Source organism: Glycine max, chromosome 3 (genome assembly GCF_000004515.6).
Source record: "Glycine max cultivar Williams 82 chromosome 3, Glycine_max_v4.0, whole genome shotgun sequence".
NCBI lineage: Eukaryota > Viridiplantae > Streptophyta > Magnoliopsida > Fabales > Fabaceae > Glycine > Glycine max.
In genome coordinates, this window is record NC_016090.4 from 17,022,625 (window position 1) to 17,044,785 (window position 22,161).

Genomic DNA, 22,161 nt, shown 5'->3' on the forward strand with positions numbered 1-22,161 from the left:
TGTTCAACAAAGATGACGAGCTAAGTTTGATCACTAGAAAGATCATAAAGATGTGGAAAAACAAGAACTCCTCCAGGTTCAATAGTTCATCCAAAAGATCCTTCCATAAAAAGGAGAGAAATCCAGTCATATGAAGCCATGACACTTCAGGTCGGAAATTCCTGACCTTGAAAAGTTAAAGGATAAGAGGAAGAAATTTGTCAAGTCCAAAACCTCATGAGCACTTAGGAGGACCTGGAAAATTCTTTGTCTGACGATGATAATGAGGAAGAAGCCAACCTATGTCTGATGGTTGATGCCTCCACTGGTAAAACAGAACCAGCACTGGACACAAGTTCAGACGATCAGGATTCCCAGCCTGATGACACCGTCAACTCTGATGGTGAAGAGCTAATCTTCGAATCTAGAGAAGATTTAATTAAAGGGCACAATCATCTACTTTTTATCTCTCCTCACGTCTCTAAATCTTATAGTAAACTAAACAAACATTTTCAACATCTTGAAAGAGAGCATAAGGATCACAAGAAAGGTTCATCAAGCTTATTTAGTTGACTTTGTCTTGGAAACCACCTCAACTAGTGGTGTACAAGACACCTCTATTTGTAAGGAGGTCAAGGCATTTCTGAACAAAAAGGTATCCAATGGATAAAAGATTCTTCTTAAACATTTTCAATACTTGGAAGAAAGGGTGAAATCCTTAACCACAGCTCTTGATGATTCAGAAGAAGAGCGCAAGGAACTACCTCCAAAGATTGAAAAACTCTATAAAGAGATAGAAACCTTCAGAGATAACCTAGGCAAATTTATTTGTGGTCATGAAGCCCTTAAAAAAATTATTAAGGTGCAAAGAAACCCCAAAGACAAATCTAGCCATGGTTTCAAAGGCAAAAAGGTTGTGAATGCTAAAGAAGTCAATGTTTCCTATTTTTATGGAAAAGTGGGTCATAAGGCTCATAAGTGCAAGGACCTCCCTAAAGAGGGCAACCCATCAAAGGGTTTGCCCAGTGCTTATCAGCACCCACAAGCTAACAAGAAAAAAAAGAACCCAAAAAGATTTAGGTACCTGAGAGCAAAATAATTTTTGTTGTAGATCTCCTTGATAGCAGGAAGGAAACACCAATCATGGTACCTAGACAATGGTTGCTCACAACACATGACAGGCAAAAAGTCTATTTTTCAATCCCTTGTAGAAGCAAGCTTCATGATGATGAATCAAGTAGTTTTGATGATGACAAAAAACTCAAAAGAATGATTTCAAGATTGAGCCAACAAGTTCAAGATCAAGATTAATTTCAAGATTCATTAGAAGAAATCAAGAAGATTCAAGATTCAAGAGAATTTGATTTCAAGATTCAAGAAAAGACATCAAGAAGATTGGAGATTCAAGAGAAGATGAATTCAAGATTCAAGAGAAGAAATCAAGAAGCAACATGTCAAGACTTCACAAGGGAAGTATGAAAAGGATTTTTCAAAAACCAAACATAGCACAGTTTTGTTTTACAAAAGAGTTTTCTCAAATTTTTCTAAATTACTAGAGTATTTACTCTCTGGTAATCGATTACCAGTTTCCTGTAATCGATTACCAGTGATAAAATTTGATTTCAAAAAGTTTTTAACTAAATTTGCAATGTTCCAAATGATTTTTAAATTGTGTAATCGATTACAATATATTGGTAATCGATTACCAGTGTATCTGAACATTGAAATTCAAATTCAATTGTGAAAGGTCACATCTTTTCATAAAATGCATTGTGTAATCGATTACATGGTTATGGTAATCGATTACCAGTGACAAGTTTTGAATAAAAGGTCAAGAGATGTAACTCTTGACATAATTTTCTCAAGGTTATAACTCTTCCAATGGTTTTTTTTATCAAACATGAAGAGTCTATAAAAGCAAGACCTTGACTTGCATTCAAACAACTTTTGAGAAAGCTTTAAACCTTTACAACCTTTATGATTCTTTAAGAATTCTTTCCTACTCATATTTCTTCTTCTTCCTTTGCCCAAAAGCTTTTTAAGTTTTCTGTTTTCCAAACCTTGTTCTTCTGTAAGTGAAAATTCTGCAGAAAACAAAAGTGTACTATATCTTTTCATTATTTTCTCCCTTTGCCAAAAAGAATTCAACAAGGACTAATCGCCTGAATTCTTTTTGTGTCACTCTTCTCCCTTTTCCAAAAGAATAGAGGGACTAACCGTCTGAATTCTTTTGTGTCTCCCTTCTCCCTTTCCAAGAGAATTCAAAAGACTAACTGCTTGAGAATTCTTTTGATTCTTCCCATTCCCTTAAACAAAAGATTTCAAAGGACTAACCTCCTGAGATATCTTTTGTTTTCCCTTACAAAGATTCAAAGGACTAACGCCTGAGAATTCTTTGTCTTAACACATTGGAGGGTACATCCTTTGTGGTACAAGTAGAGGGTACATCTACTTGGGTTATTGTAACTGAGAACAAGAGAGGGTACATCTCTTGTGGATCAGTTCAAGTGGAGGGTACATCCACTTGGTTGTTCAAAGAGAACAAGGGAGGGTACATCCCTTGTGGATTTTTGCTTGTAAAGGATTTTACAAGGTTGAAAGAAATCTCAAGAATCGGTGGTTGCTTGGGGACTGGATGTAGGCACGGGTTGTTGCCGAACCAGTACAAAATTCTTGTGTTTGTCTTCTTCTTCCCTACACTTTTTAATTTTCGTTGTGTACTTTACTTTTATGCTTTACTTTTGTTTAAGTTACATAACTTAGTAGTAAAGCCTAACTGAATCTAGTAACATTAAGAAGGATAAGTTTTAATTAGTCAAGGTACATTAATAATTAATTCAACCCCCCCCCCCCCCCCCTTTTGTGCTCTTCTCTTCCTTCAGAGGGTATTCCACCCTATTCTTCTATTGATAATGTTTTGCTTGTTAAAGGATTGAAACATAATCTATTGAGCATAAGTCAATTATGTGACAGTAGATACAATACCACTCTTCTCTGCTAAGAGACAAGGAAATCTTTATAAGATTAAACTTGGTGATCTATCCAGTCAAAAGGTATCATGCATACTTTCAATCAAAAAGCATCACTGGGTATGTCATAATAAGTTTGGTCATGCTAGCTTGAGGTTAATCTCAAAGCAATCATATCAAGATGATTTTCCTTGTGAAGCTTGCCAGAAAGGGAAACAAGTAAAAAGTTTTTTTAAAGCCAAAACATGTTATTTCCACTTAGGCCTTTAGAGCTCCTACACCTTAACATGTTTGGATCAACCAGGATTGCATCCTTTCCAGATGCAAATATGGTCTGATTATAGTGGAAAATTATGGGTCAGGTTCCTAACCCATAAGAATAAGTCTTTTGATACCTTTTATAAATTCTATAAAAAGAATCAAAATGAAAAAGGCATTTGTATCTCTTCAATCAAAAGTGACCATTGGGGAGAGTTTGAAAATGATATTTTCAAAAAAAATTGTGAAAAGAATGGTATTCATCACAATTTTTTGACTCTAAGAACACCACCATAGAATGAAGTTATTGAGAGGTGAAATAGATCTATTCAAGAAATGGCTAGGACCATGCTTAGTGACCAATCAACCTCCAAGTAATTCTAGGGTGAAGCAGTAAGCAATGCATGTTATTTATAGAACAAAATTTATATTAGGCCAATCTTAAAGAAAACTCCCTATGGATAGTGGAAGGGATGTAAGCCTAACATCTCTTATTTCCACCCATTTGGATGTCATTGTTTCCTTCTAAACACCAAGGATAACCTTGGAAAGTTTGACTCCGAATGTAATTTTGGAATCTTACTTGGATACTCTAAATTGTCCAAGGCATATAGAGTGTATAACTTCAGAACCTTGACTATGGAAGAGGCCATTCATGAGAGATTTAATTACAATAAGCCTGGCACTACAATGTCAAAGCTGGAAGTGTCTTTTGCATAAATGAAGATAGAGGATATTGTTAAGTCTACTATTGTGTCGAGTCAGAACCAACTTGTGTCTAAGCCTGGCACTACAATGTCAAAGCTGGAAGTGTCTTTTGTATAAATGAAGATAGAGGATATTGTTAAGTCTACTGTTGTGTTGAGTCAGAACCAACTTGTGTCTAACTCACCATTGGACGATTAACCTGAAAAGGTCAGAGAACCAATTGGATGTCTGTTGAGGAAACAACATCTAGAGCCTAGATCATATGTGATCCTATGGACAAAGTCCAGAGAAGGAACTCTCTTAAGAACACAACACTACTATCTGAGATTGAGCAAAAACACATAGATGATATCATGTCTAATTAATACTGGGTCAAAGCAATGGAAGAAGAGTTACACCAGTTTTAGAATAACGATGTATGGGAGCTTGTAGAACTCCCCAAAGGAAAATCTGTTGTTGGAGCAAAGTGGGTGTTTAGAAACAAGTTTGATGAAACATGTAAGGTTGGGAGGAACAAGGCTAAGCTTGTAGCCAAAGGTTACTCACAACAAGATGGTATCTATTATACTAAAACTTTGGCTCCTATTGGTTGTATAGAGGAAATACACATTTTATTGTCCTTTGTTGCCCATCACGGTATGATGCTGCATTAAATGGACGTAAAAAGTGTGTTCCTAAATAGACTAATCAAGGAAGAGGTATATGTGGAACAACCGTTGAGTTTGAGAGTTCTATCTACGCTTATCATGTTTTCAAACTAAACAAAGGCTTGTATGGTTTAAAACAAGCTCCTTAAGCTTGGTATGAAAAGTTAAGTTCATTTTTAACTGGAAATGGCTTTATAAGAGGAAATGCATATACTCTTTTATTTCACAAAGATTATGGTAGTCAATTTCTAATTGTCCAAATATATATGGACTATATCATTTTGAGTCTGGAGAAAAGGAATACAGGTTGTTTGGTTACTGTGATGCAGATTTTGCTGGAGATAGAGTGGAAAGAAAAAGCATCAGTGGAATATGTCACTTCATTGATGGATGCTTGGTCTCTTGGATGAGCAAGAAATATGGGACAATAGCTCTATCCATAGTAGAGGAAAAGTATATATCAACTACAAGTTGTTATTCCTAACTCTTATGGATCAAACATCAACTTGAGGACTACAACTTGTTTGAGAGTAAAATCCATATCCTTCGTGATAATACTGATGCCATAGATCGTTCTAAAAACCCATCATGTGTTCACGTGCCAAACACATAGAAATAAAACATCATTTCCTTAGGTATCACATCTAAAACGATATTGTGGAATTACAATTTGTATCCATAGAAGGTCAACTTGCTAATTTATTTACGAAACCCTTTACTGGGTAGGCTAGTCTCTTTAAGAGAAAGGCTTGGCATATTACCTGTTGAGTGAGGTTTTAAATCCATGTGTGCAATCATAACACTTCACTAAGCATCCAAAGGACCTATTGTCTAATGAGCTTAGTTATTATCTATCCACTACATACATGTATCCAATATATGAATTGTGGCCACTAGACACAACTTTAGTGAAACACAACATTTTTAGTTCATTTGTGCTAAGTCACCTAAAGTGGGTCAGATCCTATTTGAAAAAGCTCATACTTTGTTAACTTCCCCCCATGATCTCTTTATCTTTCTTCACCCTAAACACTTAATCATCACTATAACCCATCATTATGTTCTTTCACTATCAAAACCTTATGCAAACTCTTCAAATTCTCTCTCCTCTCTCCCATAAATCTCTTTGTAAACTAACCTCTTTTCCTATCATAAACCCAAAAACTCCTAACCCTAACAATGGCCAAGAAAAAAAACCAACCCCAACTGTCCAAATCGCACCTCATTTCACAAACAATCCTCCCCCTACATCTTCTAAGGATGGTTCCCATGTTCAGATTACCAGACCTACGCTTATGACTATCCTTGCTATACAAGTCACATTGAAGGATAAGGAACGACGAGCTCATGTTGACACTACTACAAAAGCGTGATTCAACATCTTTGAATCTAAGTCGGTTATAAAAAAAACCGATGTAATAAAGCTTGTGGTGGCATTTTTGAAATTAATACCAACTTTTTATAAAACTTAACGATGGTTTTTTAAAATCGCCTTTGATACAAATTTTATGAAGGCAGTTTTATAAAAACCGCCCTTGTTTGTAAGCCTATTACTATGGTTGTTAGAAAAAACCACCTTTGTCTCATTTTTAATTACTTTATTAATTTATGCTTTTCAGTCTTTGGAACGTACATGCCTTTCCATCTCCCTCTCGCCCTTCACCCTACCGTGACCTCCGCAAGCTCGTGATGGACATTCCCCAACCTGTGCTCCATCCCGTCGCTGGTGTTGCTCCCGCACACCACGCACGGGGCCTTCACCAGTGGTAGGAAAATTCCCCCCGCCCTCATCGACACCGAGGGAATTGCCAGTGCAAGAAGAGCCTTGCTGAAGACCAAGCTGTAACCTAACCCTAACGAGGAGCTACCGAGGAGTTTAATGAATTGGTACACCACGCAGTTTCCGAGGTCGGTTTTGATAAAACCCTTGGCGAAGAAGAAAGCGAGGGCGATGAGCCAGGGGATGGGATCACCGAAGCCAGAGAATGAGGCGGCGAAGGGTAGGGTTTTGGTGAGAACGAAAACACCTAACCCTAATATTGCGGAGGCTATGGAGTGATGGAGGCTGCGGAGGCTCTGGCGATTAGAGCGTAGGGTTTTAATATTAAATATTATGTTGAAGTTGCAGTGGAAATCACGGGAGAATTCACTGCTACACTTCTAATAGAAAACTTTCCATTTTTAATTCATCAAGGTACTGATTAGCATTTTCCTTAATGAAATCATCCCAAAAATATTATTTATTTAGTTCAGATTTTATTTCCAATGATTCTTTTGATTCCCATGATATTAGTTTATTTTTTCTTATATTCAAATTTGGAGGAGTTACATTTTCTTCACTGAGTAAATCTATTTTCCAGCATCCTTGTTCCATTAATTTTATCCTGTTACCAGCTCTGCTTTCATTTTTCATGCGAGTTCTTTCGTTCAGTTTGTTGCAACTTTGTACTGAAAAGCAATCTTTGGTATGAATGGGTCAATACTAAGAAGATTAACAGGGAACTGAAAAGGCATGATTTGGTATGCCTTTTTGTTATTCTTGCAAATAACTTTAAACAGTTTCTCAGGAATACCCATATATATCCTTCATATATATCCTTCAATTCCTCTAAAAATTAGAGTCCTTGACTCCTTGGTATGTGTTTGAGCAAACTTCTTGAGGTTGCTTATTTATTAGGAAATAATATAACTTTGTTCAATAAATTATTGACTAAAAGGAAGAATAAAGAAAAGAAAATTTCCTAATATTCCTTTGAATGTGTTGAAATCTGATCCTGACTTTTTATTGAGGAATAGGAGGAAGGTATAGTTTTAACATTGAAGCTTGGATACTGTGTTGAGGGGGCATACAGGTATAGTTTATTTTCATATTAAATACATTTGAGGTTATTTTTGTTCCTTTATGTGCATATTGAATGAGTGTCCAAACACACACCATTAATAGCATCGGGTGATATTTTTTTATATATGACACTATGATCTAAAAGCATTCCCAACTAATTGTATTTATATATAGCATTTTTAATTGAAAGTGTTATTTAATTAAATACAGTTTTATCAAATAATATAGTTTTCAGGACTTATTCCTCAGGTAATGTTCATTATATATATATTCTTTTGCCTTGTATACAACTAGATATGAAGAGAGGAAAATTTTATAAAATCATTTTATTTTCCATTCTTTTTCTTTCTTTCCTTCTCATTTCTTTCTTTTCAATTTTCCTTACTAAACCAAGAACATATTGATGAAATCCTACCCCGCAAGGGCATTGGATAGAAGACTTGAAGTAGATTGGGCCAGAGATGCAAGAGAAGGCCCTAGGGTTCTCATAAGCCATAGGGTACATTTTGGGCCCATGGAATAAGTATGTGCCCACTTATCTTTGTACATATTTGATTAGGATTTTATTTTTGGTCCTTGTATTTAGGGTTCCATAATGTAGGTAGGATACCCTAGAAATGTAAGATTTTTCAGCCCTTGTATTTTAGGGCACCTAGACTAGTTTTTGTATTAGGGGTAGTTTTGTAATTTCACATGCATTAAGTGAATATTTGATGTGGGTGTTGAGAAATAAATTTAATTGAATTGGGAGAAGCCCAATCCAATTAAATTTTAGAGGGGGAGGTGAGCATTTGCTTGCTACACCCCATTGCCACATCATATAGTCACACTTTGTGCATGTCCTTCATGCTTTACATGCCTCATGACACCTAAGCACACTTAGTGAAGAATCTTGGACTTGATCTTGGATTTGTGGGCTGAACCATAGCTAAAATTTACTAATCATAATTAGTGAAATTTTGGCTCCACAAATTCAAGAGAAATTTGAATAGAAATTCAAATTTCCCTCCAATTTTGTGTGACACTTAGGCTATAAATAGAGGTTATGTGTGTGCATTTTTTCAAACTTTGATCATTTGAAAATTAAACTTCAGATTTCAGAGCTCTTTTAGAGCACAAAATTCCGTGCTCTTCTTTTCCTCTCTCTTCATTCATCTCCTTCTTCCTCCAAGCTCTTATCCATGACCTCCTATGGTGGTGAGCTTCTTCTAGACTCATCTTCTCCTTGAAGTGGCGTCTCCTCTCTCTCTTCCTTCTTCATTCCACTGCCATTCATCTTCCAAGAAACAAATGAATCCATTGATGAAGAAGATCCTAGACATACAAGCTCCAATAGAGCTTACACTACATATTATAAATATTTTTCCAACATAATAGCTCACTGACTAATGGCTAAGTTGCGTAGAATATTATAATCCTAAATATAAAATATGGCACCTAACTTGTGATATTGTGTTGGTGGTCTAGACCAGAGTACGTGTGCACTGGAATGCTGACTGAAAAGAGTGGTGTGGAGTTTGTTAGGGAGTTTGTTAGGCCATGCAACATGGTTATTTGGGGAGGGGGAATGTAGAGAGGAGGTGGTTTGTTATTTTGGTTATTGTTGGCTGAGATATAGTTTTCTGGTGGTTCCTTGTAAGAGCTCAGGCTCTCCTTTCTACTTTCATTAATAATATTTGCTTATTTTCTCCTTTCTACTTTCTACTTTCAGGCTCTCCTTGTAAGAGATGAGGACCAATTATTAGAGGAAGTGACTTTTGATAGATGATTTTACATTTATGGAGCTCCAGAACAATTGGAGGTATTCTTATTGTCAAAAGATATAGAAAAATGCTCAAAATATCATTTTTGTATGTTATAGAATATCTTAGAGTATCTTAAATGATTTTCAACTCATGTGAATGAATAAAATAGGTGCTAGGAGAGATTTGCTTCCTTAAGTGAGTCCATCCAGCTCAACTTGGATTAGCTACGGGTCTAGAGTGCCTTCCATGGTTGATGAGTAAGATTTCTCTCTCTTTCTCTTTTTCCTCTGTTTTCCATGGTTGATGAGTAAGAATTCATATCCTAAATTGGGATCCCGTATTTTTCTACTCTTTTAAAAAACATATTATTTATAAAATGAAAATGAAAATATTGTTTTCTCAAATTTAAAGTTTAAGAGCCCAAATAGAAGAGAAAACAATTGTTTACTGTTGAAACGGTGTGGAATGGTGGGAATAATAATCAATTAATCGAATTATTCTTGAATAGTCCTTTTTTTTCTTACTTTTAATTTGCCAATACTTATTGGAAAAGTCACGTCAAGGCATTGAAATGACTTTAATGCTTTTCTAAAAGTAAAGTTCCAGTGGCTTTTGTTGGTTTTGGACCGCATTTTATTGGGTGAATACTATATTAAATGGCACAAACACTTTTACCAGATTTTTATGTATTTTATTTGAGTTATTTTATTTAAAGTTTAGTAGATATATATTGTTAGTGTATATTATGATGGTTTATGATAGGATGATGATGTAAAACTAAGTGTTATTAGTATATATATATATATATATATATATATATATATATATATAAAATTTATTTCTATCATTTAAATATATATGATGCTTTAGAATACTATATTTTTAAGGTTTTTGCTTGCAGGCATTTGAATTGAGTGATGATTTCCTGACTAAATTAGGTGTTGCCAGAGAGAAAACGTTGATGACACAGCTGGTGCTGCTCAGGTAATCTATCCATATATCCTATCATTCCTATGTGACTTCACAGACTTTCTCTAAAGTAGAGAATAATTTTGTTCTATTTTTCTTAATGTGTCATTGAGATTAAATTATAGCTTCAAATGGTCTGTATGATGCTGGTGCGATTCCCAGCATTCGAGCTGCGGAAATCTACGGGCTTAATGTACTTGCAGAACAAATTCAAGTAAAATTCCTTACCAATCATTATTTGCAAGAAATTGTCAATTAACTTGTTACTCACTACCCTTGATTTCATTGTCAACAAGTATGCATTTGAGAGCTTAGTGTGTACATGTTATGTTACTTTGAAAGCAAAGAAACTAGGCTGGTACCAGAGATTTGCAAATAAGAATTTTAGCTTTTGGTGCAATCGGTGATAATTATAAAGTAGTTGTTATCATGTTTAACAGTATAAATATAGTAAATATGGGAAATTCTAGTAAATATAGTTTTCATTCTTGAGTTTTAAGTCCTTGATTTGGATGCTTGAGTATGTTATCACAGCTCAATATAACCCCTCTGCATCTCCTTAACCACATCATTGTTGGTATAGCATGATAAAATGGGACAAATTTGCATACAAAAATAGCAATGACAATTGGCAGAAGCACTTCCTGCAAGCCATGAATGGTGCTGTTCCAAAAGTTTGAGGTTTTTCTCCAATGGTGTTGTTCTATTAGGGTCTAATCACTATTTAACTCAATATTTTTCATTACTACAGCAAATACTAATCTAAAATGCATACAACTCTAAGAAATTTTCTTCCTCAAATTTTCTGTGCGGTGCAGTAACTTTTTCCTTTTTGGGCAGCTGTAATAATATAATTAATTAACCACATACCAAAAACCATTTTATGTCCCTACAGGAATTTGCCACATTTCTTCGGGTGTTGGGCTGCTATCCCATAGATACAACCATATAGATAGCTATCTTGTGTGCTGGCGTAGGTCCTTCAATCAATGATTCAAATGGGTGTTCTTGTGCCAACTGGAGATATGAATCTTGTTAAACGGCCAACATAGTTCTTCCTCAACAGGTAGTTTATCAAATCCATTTAGTGGGAATACATAAAACAAATTCTGTTTTGGTTTTTCCAGATTAGTTTTCTAAATATTTTTTGTTAATTATTCTGTGAAATTGTTGTTAAAAGTTATATGGTTCTGATTCATTTCCAAATTCTGTTTTGGCAGAAAACAAAGTTCTATGGTTCTGATGAATGTTGTTGCTGTTAGTCTTTGTATTGCCCAATTTGGAATTTTGTTAGCTAATGTTCTTTGGAGTTTTCCACAGGATATGGAACCATGAGGAGGCTACACTGCTTAACACTTTTGGTAATCATGATTTTCCCGACAGAGGAATTTCTAAGCTCTGCCTTGTAAATGAGCTTGATGATAGCTTGCTTCTTGATGCTTCATGTACCTTTCTCTACTGTTTAATATTATTCATTTTATTCTCGAATTATTGTAAGAGTATTTAATATTAGCGACTCTTATGATGCAGTTGATGGAAACATTCAGATTTGGAAGGACTATCTCCTGAAGGGTAAACAAAAACTTGTCATTGCATTCTCTTCAATTCATGCACATAAACCAGGTGTGAGGAGTCTGAGTGCAGTTGTTGATTGGCAACAACAATGTGATTATCCAGTATGTGGTTGTTCTTTGATTATTTTTGGGAATGTGGGATATCTCCCTCTACCTCAATGTCCTAAAATCCTCACTAATTGTTTCCTCATATTGTGATGTTAATGATTTTCTTATTGTGTTCCTTGTTACATTTATACATATACCAGTATGCATCGGGTGAGATATCATCTATTATGCTATGGGATGTTGATAAAGAGCAGCTTGTTAATTCTAAATCTTCATCATCAGATTGCAGTGTCTCAGTGTTGGTAAGCCTCATCTTTGCATGATGTGGTTTGTGTTGGTAATTCTTATGAACTAAGGTTGTTTTTTTATTCAAACAAATTGTATAATCTTTAGTATTGATTTGAAACACTTGAACCTATTGTGTGCAACTCTTAATTACCTGGGCCATGTTTGATCTCCACTCACACCACAACACCACAACATCAATAGACTATGGTACACCAGGGGATGCCCTAGCTACTAAATTTGGATGGCTTGCAGTACTAGGCCTTGCAGTCTATCTACATCATATCCCTTATGGTATATGAGTTGCATATATCATTTGTAATATTGGAGTGTCAGTAGGGAATTAAGTATATATAGATGCGGACAAAAAGATAATAAAATTGTTGAATGTAGCCCTTACGTCATGGTAATAAAATTGTTGAATGTAGCCCTTTTAATAGTGAATTAATTTACACCTTCACCCCCTTTCAAATCCATAAAGTGGTTTCTCCGTTATTCATGCATTTTGGTTTCAAATGTAGACAACTCAATTATACAAGTTAATAAGAAAGCCAACTTTCAATTAGGTAGGTTGAAGAAATATATTGTTAACATACACCAAAAAGAATGAGGAAAATCAACTATAGTCTAAAATGATATCTACATTCATTGTAATAAATATGTAGTTTCATAGTCCAAAATATGTGTTCCAAAGAAAAGAGCCAATCAAACTTGTGATAGATAAAAGTTAATCATACAACTAGATTTAAAGCTATTGTTAAGACCAATACTAATTATATAGTAGTTTCGATACAACACAACAATACCAAAGCCAAACTTGAATCTGGCTAGAAAATTCAAGTTTACTGAACTTGTCAAGAGTAGTTACCAAAGTGAGAGTGGTAGGGCCTTGTGACTAAAATAGCATGCATCTAAGTCTCAAAAGAATAATGGGACCACAACAAGAGTCTCATAGCCATAAAAAAGTGTAAAACACCATAAAAAATGAGTCAAATCACAACTGCTCCAAAATGTTTATTACTATGCGACAACAATTCACATGGCACCCAATTGCATGTCCATAGATTTCCCCTAACAGATGCCACAATCCCCAAACAAAGTCCTCCTCATCAAATGTTAGACCAAGGGGTCTAGCTTAGTTGGTTAAGCAGGGTGTGTGAGTGTTGTAAACTCCTAATACTATGTTAAATTCCTACGAATAAAAAAAACAGTTAAAATTTGAGCATAAGAGAAGGAGAAAAGAAAGTTAAGTACCATTTAAGAAATGGCCCATCCAATTCTCGCCAATGTTGAAGCAGAAAACTAAAAAAAAAATTAAAGAAATGTATAAGAGATTGAGAGGGAGAGGCATAAATAAAAGTTAAGAGATTACTACATGTATAGGAAGTTAGAGATGAGAGGTAGTGAGAAATGAGGGACACGGGATGAGAAAGAGACAACAATGTTATTGTGTTGTGCCACACATAGAAAGTCATTTCACAAAAAGATGATAGCTTTTAGGGTTTCCAATTTTAATTTTAGTCTAGTAGTATGAGTACATGTTTTTTCCTAGTTCCATTTTTTTATTCTTTAAAGGCCAATGATCTTGTTCAAATTGCACACTCATGCAACTTGCGTCTAACAAAACAAAATTTGTGTTGTTGCATAATTTTGTGAGTTTTAGGTCTCCAATAGCCTCAAAACATCCCTCAACCTTCACAATGAGTCCTTAGTTGTTTAATTTTCATCCCTATATGTGGTTCCTAATTATTTTAAACACTTAATTACTTTGAACTTATGAATCGATTATCAATTATGCTGTCCAAATTATTATAGAAAACCAAATTTTACTCAAGAACGCTAAAAAGGGGGGAAATTGCACAAAACACATAACAAACCTAAAATCAATCAAACAATAATTTGCTCAATTATAAAACACACCAAAGTTTTTATGTATTCATAACCGTCCAAGAATTAAATATAAAACCCAAGTGTTTAGGAACAAACCCACTACCCATCACAAGAAATCATAGAAAGTAAGAGAAAACTCACTCCTCTTTACACTCTTGTCACTCTTCCTTTTTCATTTGTTCCTTTCCTCTTCTTTTCTTTTCTTCTTTCACTATCTTATGGAGACTAAACTTAAATCTTCTCTTTCCCTTCCTTTTTTCTTAAGACTAAGGTAGAAAAATAGTTTGGGTGGGTTTGTGGTGTAACATCCCATTTTTCATAAAATAAATTAAAAATGATTTTTATTTAAAATAAATAGAACTTTTGGAAAATAATGAGCTTTTTGTAATTAAATAAATAAGATAAATAGTTTTATCAATCAAAATAATAGTTTAAGGTAAATAAAATAAATATATGTTTTTAGAAGAAGAAAAAAATATATTTTATTTATTCATTTAATAGGGAGTAAAATAGATTTTCTTTATATAAAATAATAAAATAAAGAAAAATAAAGGAGATAATAAGCCCAGAGTACCCTAGTTATAAATAGAGACATAATATGCTACTTTTTACTTTTAGAACACATCTCTACGCTCTTTCTTCCTCTCAAATCCATTTTCCCATCTTCCTTTCCCAAAATCCTCTCTTTTTCTCACATACACTCAAACTTGTCTCAGTAAAATGATGATCTCAGACTCCTTAAACGTTTTATTGTCGTGAAATTTAGACACCACCTTTAGAACTCATTTTTGCACATTCTCACCGTTGGGAGTTGTGAAATACTATTTTCATCGAGAGAAATTAGTCTCACACATTGGCAGTGAAATGGGGATGAGTTTATCGCAATTGTGGTTAGAATGAACATGTGTAGGGATCCTTAGGGGATCAAATTGAGGTTTATTTTGGGATGTTTATTGTATTTTAATTCTTCAAGTATGATTATAATTACGAGATTGTAATATTGAGATCATGAAATTGTGATTAAAATTGTGCGTAAGTGATAAATTGAATATGTGATAAATTGTGAGATAACATGTTGTTTTGAGATCATAACATTGTTATTGAGATTGAATACAAGTGCAAAGTTAAACATGCGTTGATTTGTGAGATTGAGTACATGTGTGGTTAGCACTTGATGTGACAATACATGTGTTGTGAGTTGTGAATTATACAATAACCTGACTGGTGTTTACCTTAAGAAAAGTGTTTATACGCAATGTTAAAGGAAAAGTGTAGGATTCCTAGTTAGGAACCTAAAGTGTTAAATTATAGCACAATGTGTTAAGCATGTTTGAAATACTAGTGTGAGATCGTAGATATTGTATAATTCATGAGCAGTGTCTGCGTGAAAAAATTATTTTAGGGGTTTTACTTGAATCAGGAAGGTGCCCTAACAAATTCTTCAGAGTCTAGGCCTTAGGGGTAAAGACACTTGATTTGAATGCTTCTTTAAGCCTATGTTGATCCCATATGGTTGGAGTATTCTCACAAAACAGAGTGACCTTCACTGTTCACCTTATGATTTTACTTAGTGAGAATGACCTCACATACCTATTGTGTGGTGTGTTTGTTATGTACTCCTAAGCACCCTAGTGTGGTTTTTCATTGATATGGTACCACATTGCATATAGGCTTGAGTCTTAGTATGATTGTTGCATAATGCCTGTTAATTATTTATTATGAAATTGATGAGTGTTATTACGTCTTGACCCAAGTGTGTGATTCATGTGTAATGTGATTAGTGATTGAAAAAAGAATTTTAAATGATAAAGTGGTGAAATGACGTAGATTGTATTAAGTTGAGCTATGTTATAAATATTTTTAAAATTTATTTTGATTATGTCTTTGTTTATTTGTATTTTATTAGAAATGTGATAACTCACTCCTTGTGTACTATTTGTTTTAAATCCTGTGATGATCTCGAACCTTGTGGGAGCAGATGACTAGGTGAATGACTTTAAAGAATCTCGTGCTAGAGGACGCTAAGACATAATGCTTTGATAGGATGTGACATTGAGGGTGAGTTTTTATTTTAATTACATGATGTTATTTTATTTTATTTTACCTCACCGATTTAACAAAATTTCTTTTGTAAACTTTGACGACCTTGTTCTGAGTTGGATACATTTTTAATAATTTTTATTTGGTAATAGTGAAGTGAATGCAAACCTTTTAATCACGTGAATTTTTATTTATATGTATGTCGGGATAGAGGGTGTCACATGTGGTGTATTGGGCTTAGTCCTCTGCTAGACTTTAATTGCTTTATTATTATCTTAATATCTTATTCATATTAGTTTGACACAACAAATCACGATATAAGATAAAATTAGAGAATATATTTATAATTTGAACATAAAATAATTCTTAGATAAACTAAGGTAAGATAATATAATATAATAATTATAATAGTGAAATCAAATTATATAATAGTAAGGCCCTAATAAGGATCTCATCATGACTTATTTATATAATTCAAAATTTGAGGCATTACAACTCTATCCTCCTTCAAAGATTTTTGTCCTCGAAAAGCAAGATTGAACTATGCATGTCTACCTTCCTCATTTCCTAAGGAATGATTTTATCAAAAGTTGGTTGTACAATACCTTATGTCAAACTGATCCCCCAAATCCCATGTCAAAACTAGGCTGACAACTATTACGACAAGGTCTCCTACCCATTAGACATCTATATAACTCCTTACCTATGCTAGTCAATCTAGACATGTGCTCTAGACTATAATGGTTAGTTCCACTATGTGTTGGATCAACCAGGAATCTAGAAGGAGGGATTGAATAGATTCTTTCGAAAAAAATTTCATTCTTTAATCAGATTAAAACGAACTCTTAATTAATCAAAGTTTCCTCAAAATATCATATAAAATATCAACATAATCAAGAAAACTTTCAATGATTATAACAAATGTAAAATAGAGTTCTTATGGCCTTTCGAGATCAACTCCAATACCAAGATGAGTTCATGACTAAGAGTTAAGAGAAAAAGAGAATCAGACAAACAAGACTACATCAAGTTGTTCAAAGACCTCTTACAACTTTCACTATTTAGAGAATCAAGTATAAACACTATGCACACATAATTCCATAAAAGAACTCTAATTTTTTTCCTTGAAACCTACGAGAGACCCAAAATTGAAACTCTATCAATTCTCTGAACCTCTTGGTAACCCTAACCAAGAATCACAACCTGAATGTAAGATAAAGGATTGAATACATTGGAATGTGTTGATTTTCAATATCTTCAAGTTCTCTTCATAAGATAATCAATTCATGATGGTAGAATGAATGATTCTTTGATCAACTTCAATCTTTAAACTAAAAGTAGTGCAATCCTTTTAGAAGACTCTCTTGAAATATTTTTCTCCAAGACTTAACGTATAAAGAGTCTATAATAAAGAAAACACATAGAGATATTTATAAATTTTGACAATTAAAAAGAATATAATTGATTATAAAATTAGACAATCAATTAATTTGTCAAAATCTCCTTTGTTTTGCATTTTTAGGAACTGGATAATTGATTATTAAATGGGGTAATCGATTAATTCGTTTTAGTATGGGTATCTCTATTTCTACTATGCTTTCTAGGTAATTGATTGTCACATATGGTAATCGATTATAGAATCACACAAAGAGTTTCTTTGTTTCTAGGAGTTGGGTAATTGATTACCAAATGAGACAATTGATTATCCTATGCTACAAATTCTTCCTTCTTCTAAAACTGGCTTGGACACTCGATTACTAGGTTAGGCAATCTATTAATTCGATGCTTCTAGTCAAATTTCATGTAGAATTAAGTTCTTAGGAAACTTAGAGAACTAGAATACTTCATTCACTTCATATTTGATCAACACTAAAAATGTAAAAGACTTAGACTATATCACACACATGCCTAGTCTGAAAACATTCAATACAAATGTCACATCTATTAAGCATGTTTGGCATGGCAAAATTATCAAACTAAAACTAAAACTAAGGGCTTCAAGCTTTGATCTAACACTATGGTCACCTATCAAAAGGTAGCTAGGGATACACTTGACTCATTTTTAGATCTAATATAGACTTCTTTGCCTGAAACTTAACCAGCGTTCATCTCTATAGTTCATTCTAGTACTTAGCTTCCCTTATTTCTCACTAGTACCTTGTGCAATATCTCACAACATCTCTATCGATTCTAATCCTCATACCATTCGAAGCACATGCAGTTGTTCCCTACTCATGGTTTTCATTACTCCAGTAGGAAATGTAAGATGACACTTCAACTTAAAAGTTCATTCTCTTGTGATTGCAACTCCAATAGTCCTCTAGGTTAACCTTGAGTATAAAGGTTTAGAAGTTACTGCTTAACTCTATTTAACTTGTCTTAAGGGTATTGAGAGAGTTTCATATTATTGCTTGTTACTATGTTGACTCTCCATTTTTCTTCCTAGAAGGGTTGATCTAACTAGAACTAAGGTCGTTATCTGATCTTCTTCCCATGACAACTATATTTGCACTTCTATTCCTTGGGTGGATGTGTATTAACTCCCATTTAATTGGATTTGGGATATAGTACTTTTTTGATGATTTTTAACCATCAGAAATTGTTTAATACCTATTAAATGTTTCATACAAATAGTTTTTGGCTGTTTTGAACGGTAAAAAAATGAGCTATTAGAAAACATAAAATAATAATAATAAAATGAATGTTACGCCATCATTTAATTGACAATATGAGCATTTTGGATTTATTCTCAAACATAAATGACTAAAATGAGACTTTTAAAACATAAAAGGACCAAAACAGAAAAAATGTGAAAACTAAATGAACTAAATTGATATTTTAGCCAAGGGTATTACTATTGGCACCAACTAAGTTGCTCTTGGTCCCTACCAGCCAAGAGTAATTACCAAACTACCTTTCCCCACCTTCCTTTTCTTCATTCTCCTCTCCCTTTTTCCCCTTCTTTATTCATTCATTCTCCTTTCCTTCTTTCCCCTTTCACCCTCTTCCCTCTTTGCACATAGGTACTTTTTTGGTTTTCGTAGACAAAACAGAATCATGATTTTGTTGTGCATTTTTGTGCAATAGAATCATGATTCCATTTTTCTTTATTCGGGTTTTGATTACTCAACAGAATCGTGATTCTGCTATGCAACACAACGGAAATACATAGTAGACATTTTGTTCATGACAAACGTTTTTGTGCATTTTGTGAAAGTTTTTAACCCCCAAAAATTGTTAGTTTGAAATTTAAATTAAATATCATAGGTTCGGAGTTACTCAAACCTACGTCTGAGTCAAAATATCATAGACTTTAATTTTACAAGAACGGAAAAACTACTAAAAATTTTGCAAGGATGAATTCTAAACATTTTCATATTTACATAAATGAAAACATATTTTAACCTTTTATTTAATATGTCATTTTGTATGTTAAACTATTTAAAAAAATGTACAGTATGATTCCATTATATATCATACAACAAAATCACACTTTCATTGTATAATATGTTTTAACCCCCCCCCCCTCCCCTGCGCGCATAAGAGAATCACAATTTCGTTATGCATTACAAAATTGTAATTCCCTTACATAATAGAGGATGCAAAAATTGTGTCCAATGGAATCGTGATTCTGTTTTGCATAATTTTTGCACCTCCATTGTATAGTAGAATCATGATTTTATAGTACATTTCATCCATGGATAGTTTTAAATTTTTAAGGGATGATAAGCGTCAATAGCAAAATTCATTGGGGCCAATAACAATTCCCTTTAGCCTAAAGAAAATTCTGGGTTATGAGAAGCAAAGGCAGAACATGCTGTTCCCAACTTAGGTTAGGAAATATGTTTAAAAAAAACGTTAATACGGCTGGAAATGATATCATACAATGAAAGCAACTCATTAACTTGGGCTGGTGTTGGACATCCATCAGATACATATAAATGAACCAAATGAATATTTCAACAATATGTTAATATATCAAATGTGGCGGAAGAAGGGAATGATTTTTAAATTGCTAAAGTCAAATTTAAAATCTAATATCCCCCAAAAATTAAATTCGTCACTTCTAGAATTTGAACCGATTCATAAGATGGTTTGGTGATTAGAGAGAGGGGCTTAATTTGTGTCAAAAAAGAGAGAGGGGGGCTTAAGAGTTGGAGGGATAAGAAGATTATGGATTTAAATTCTCCATTAACATAACATACTAATCGTTAATATCTGTCAATAAAAAAATTAAACCAGTAAAAATAATAAAAAGAAATTAAAACTCCTTTTCTATATTCTAATTTTTTTCACTCCAATTTACTAAAATTAAGAATTTTAAATCCAGATAATTAAACTTTTGAAATGAATTAAATTGTTTTCCTTTAAGTTCATAGAACTCTAATTTTTCAATTTTCTAAAGAAAATTTAATGCTCAATTTTAAATTATAATGAAAATTTCATAAATCAAAGTCATTGTTAAAACAATTAACTTTCAAGAAATAAAATTTTGGACGTTACAAAATCAATCTACCGAAATTTATTATATAAAATTATTACGTGACCAGACGTTGAAAAAGAAGAAAATCTCCAAAATTTATTTTTTGTTGAAAATAATTTTATTTATTTTTATTTCTTTTAGGATTGAAATAAACGTTTTCTAATTTATCATAAATTTGTACAGTTAATTTAAGATAACGATTTTAGAACCGGCAGTATAAGATATTAAATGTTTTTTATAGGAAAAATATGTTTTTAATTTCTGTATTTTTGGACAAATATGGTCAAAGTACCCACATACTTTCATATTCATATTGATGAATTTGATTTGATTTTATTTTTTAAAAAAAAACATATAAATTCAGTATACATGTTTTATAAAAACAACTAGTTTTTTAAAGTTTGGACGAAAATCGGAATGTCAAGCGATAATAATGTTGTAAATAAAAAAAAAGTACGACCAAGGTTTTATAAAAATCATTTTAGAAAGTGAGTATTTAAGATAGTTTTGTTAAGTTTTTTAAATGAATTACGCTTGGTTTACCTATAAAATATCTACTTCCCTCTTCTCCTCATACACTCTTTATTTGTGTCCCTCACTCAAAATATTTCCTTTAGTCTTCTCCTTCGACGAGCAACAGCCACGAAGACGAAGACGACCTCTCCCAGAGCGAAGCAAGATCCTCCTCCTTCCAATCCACCGTACTCCGTTCCCGTCTACGGGAGGCAGAACGAAGATGTTTACGGAGAGAGAGTGCTTGCCTACGATGGCGGGAAGGTGGAACTGTACGGTGCCCGAGGCTCGGTGCCGAAATCGTCTTCCACTTGGTCAAGTTTTGACGATTACGGGAGGGCCATCGGTGGTGGTGGTGGTGCTCCTCCCCCTGCGACGGCGACGAGCAAGGTTGTTAAAGCGATGCCGAAGGTGGACGCCGAGGGAGACACGAAGAGCGGAGTGCAGAAGTTTCGGGTGAAGCTATTGGCAGAAAGTGGTGGTCAGATCACTATTGATGTTCTCTGACAGGTATGTATGAATTATGAACATAGTAATTAATAGCATTTATACTTTGTAACTACCATTATGAAGTTTTGGTGTTCTGCTATTTGAATTGTGAATTTGCATGGTTTAACTAACTTCTCTTTTTGTTGATTATTCTGTCTAGCTTGCTATGCGAGAAGCTTGTAAATATGTAGAAGAAAAAATGAGAAGAAATTTAGTAATATGTTTTTATATAGTAATATGTTCTTATTTTTCAATTATTTTAATTTTTTGCATTAGCAGATTTTTTATGCTTAACCATGACTGTGTTAGATTTTGCATAAACATAAATATATAGAGTTAATGTTATATTTAATCGGTCTTCAATTTATTTTTATTTTCTTAATCCGCAATTTATTTTGTTACTAACCTTATCTACTATTCTAATAGAATTTTCCTTTTTTTATTATTTTATTAGAATTATTTATTTTTTTTAAAAATAAAATATTCAAAGACGATTATTTAAAAATTGTTTTAAAAAGGTGTTTTTTTAAGACGGTTTTTAGCATTTTTCTAAAACGATTTTCTAAACCTGGTTCGAACCGTCGAAGAAAGTTCACTTTCTACAATGACGGTTAATAACTGATGTCGAATGTGTTTAATAACCGACGTAGAAGAAGTTTTTTTTAATAGCGAGTATAGAAACTTTGACTATGTTTGACCGAAAATATAAAAACTAAAATATA

General features: G+C 33.4%; 1 long non-coding RNA gene across 2 annotated transcripts; it reads left to right on the forward strand.

The window, feature by feature from the left end:
- Positions 1-10,007: 10,007 nt before the first annotated feature.
- LOC102669423 (uncharacterized) lies at positions 10,008-16,120 on the forward strand. 2 transcript variants are annotated; one of them, XR_005890669.1, is made up of 7 exons: positions 10,053-10,132; positions 10,243-10,331; positions 11,013-11,183; positions 11,438-11,562; positions 11,648-11,793; positions 11,940-12,041; positions 15,893-16,120. It is a non-coding gene; the product is annotated as an uncharacterized lncRNA (long non-coding RNA). The 2 variants fall into 2 exon arrangements; XR_001387434.3 differs by lacking the exon at positions 10,243-10,331 and having other exon boundaries at positions 10,008-10,132.
- Positions 16,121-22,161: the final 6,041 nt, after the last annotated feature.